Source organism: Otolemur garnettii, unplaced genomic scaffold (genome assembly GCF_000181295.1).
Source record: "Otolemur garnettii isolate 467f Iridium unplaced genomic scaffold, OtoGar3 scaffold00035, whole genome shotgun sequence".
NCBI classification, from domain to species: domain Eukaryota; kingdom Metazoa; phylum Chordata; class Mammalia; order Primates; family Galagidae; genus Otolemur; species Otolemur garnettii.
The window spans coordinates 1,406,440-1,409,059 of record NW_003852430.1 but is presented as its reverse complement, the minus strand read 5'-3'; positions in this window follow the sequence as shown (position 1 = coordinate 1,409,059).

The following is a 2,620-nucleotide window of genomic DNA, read 5'->3' as shown; positions in this document are numbered from 1 at the left end:
ATAAAGTCACAATTCCTTATTATGGCACTCAAAATCTTTTACAATCCAGCTCTATGTTAACTCTCCAAATTCATCTCCCACTGCTCTCCTGCATTCTCTGTCAGTAAAAACTCTGTAGGGCAAAGGCCCAGATCACATGTCCTCTTCCCTATTCCCCAGATAGAATTAAGTTACCTTTTCTTTGTACTCATAATGTATACATTTCAAATTGTTCTTAGAATCACCATTATCACTCGGAATTGTAATGGTGCCTCTGTCTCTTCTAAAATATTGTAAGCTCCAACATTGTTTTTTAGTTACCTTTTGCTGTATAGCAAATTACAAGATTAAAATAGTAAATATTTGTTATCTTACAGTTGCTGTGAGTCAGGAATTTGGGAGGTAGCTTACCTGGCTGGTTCTGGCTTAGAATCTCTCACAAGGTTGTAGCTGAGGGATCAGTGGAGGTTATATTCATCTGAAGGCTTGACTGGGGCTAGAGAAACTGCTTTTAAGGTAGCTCACTCACATGCCTGGCAAGTTAGCGTTGATTGTTGGCAGGAGGATTCAACACCTTGCCACGTAGACCCCTCCTTAGGACTATGAGTATCCTCCTGAGAAAGTGATCTAAGAGAAAAGAAAAACCCCAAATGCCTTTTATGACCTTAGAAGTTACACATCATTACTTACGGTATATTTGATTTGTTAGCCACTAAGTCTAGCCTACGCTTAAAGGTAAAGGAATGAATTGCCACCTTTTGGGTAGACTGTTTTTTTTTTTTTTTTTCCCATCAGGCCCAAGCCAGGTTCAAACCCACCCACCCCTGTGCACGGGGCTGGTGCTCTAACCATTGAACTATAGGCACCCAGCCTGAATTGCTACCTCTTGAAAGGAAGAGTATCACAGAATTTGAGGATGTATAGATACATGCCACATAATGGTATTTTTTCCCTTTTTTTTTTTTTTTGAGGCTGAGTCTCACTCTGTTACCCTGGGTAGAGTGCCCTGACATCATAGCCCACAGCAACCTCAAACTCTTGGGCTCAAGTGATCCTCTTGCCTTAGCCTCCTGAGAAGCTAGGACTATAGGTGCCTGCCACAAGGCCCAGCTAGTTTTTCTATTTTTAGTAGAGATGGGGTTTTGCTCTTGATTGGGCTGGTTCTGAACTCCTGAGCTCAGTGATCCACTCACTTCCACCTTCCAGAGTGCTGGGATTACAGGCATGAGACACAGTGCCTGGCCCACAGTGAACCACATAAATCATGGTGGTCCCATAAGATTATAATGGAGGTTAAAAAATCATTATTGCCTAGTGATGCTGTAGTCATCATGGAGTCATAGCACCACACATTACTCATGTGTTTACTGGTGCAAACAAACCTACTGCCATGCCAGACATATAAAAGTATAGCATATACAATTATATCAGGATATAGAGTACTCCTCTGCAGGGTTTCAAAGGGATGAAATATCAAACCATGCATCTAAGAACCCTGAGTCTAATTGTTTAATTGTACTTCAAAGGGCTCAGGGCTGGAGTCAGCAGTTTGAGCAGTGTCTAATCCATCCCCTTTTACTTCAGGATTCTAATTTATACATGTGGAGGACTCTCAGCTTAAACTCATTTTTATGTAGTTGACACCATCCTGCTTTTTGCAGGAAATTCCCACCACAATGTCCTCTCTACAAATAGTCATGGGGCAATATGGGGGAACTATGGAGTTGAATCATCTGATATGCTGGTATTCCAGTTTTGACCCATAAAGAAAGCAATTTCTGGGGCGGCGCCTATGGCTCAAAAGAGTAGAGAGCAGGGCACTGGCCCCATATGCCGGAGGTGGCGGGTTCAAACCCAGCCCCGGCCAAAAACTGCAAAAAAAATTTTTTTTTTTCATAGAGTTCAACCTAATTAATGTGGTTGCATGTTTAAAATTTTAACATCTTCACAGAAGAATAACAAAGTGCTCCAGAGTTCTTAATCTGTTTCTCCCAAGACTAAGGTCCAACTTTAAGGAACACCACTCTTGAAGTTAAATAATGCTTAGCCCAAAATAGGAATTCTTTATTCATTTCCTTCAGAGTCAGATAAGGGAATTAAAGACCCAAGACTCGGCTAAATACTGGAGTCAAATTTAGAAAGGAAAAATTTTCCATCCCGTCTCAATCACATTTCAACACTGTGCCATTTTTAAGAAATCATATTTACTTAAAACTGTGGACCTAATAATAAAGGGAATAAGAATTAAATAGTTCTTTGTTCATGTCGCATTTCTGTGCATCTAGAAAGTGATTAGTTGACTCCATTACTAGTAGGATTAAATCCAATATTTGCGAATATAAATTAGTTTATTACAAAGACCTTTTGTCTTTCCAGGAGCACTTTTAAGACTCAATATTAAATAAAAACTTTCAATGAGAAAGTTTCTTTTTTATTCTTTTGTGTTTATTCTCCCACTTCTTCACATCAATTAATACTGAAGGCAGACTTTGGGTGAGACCTGTAAAACTTAATTTACTTAATTTACCCTCGTAAGATGAGGATCCCAAAAGTTGGAGGGCAAAACTGTCACCATCCACCCACTCCCCTCTCTGGGACACTAAGCTCCCCCAGGCAGGGTCTTTTGTTTGTTTGCAGCATA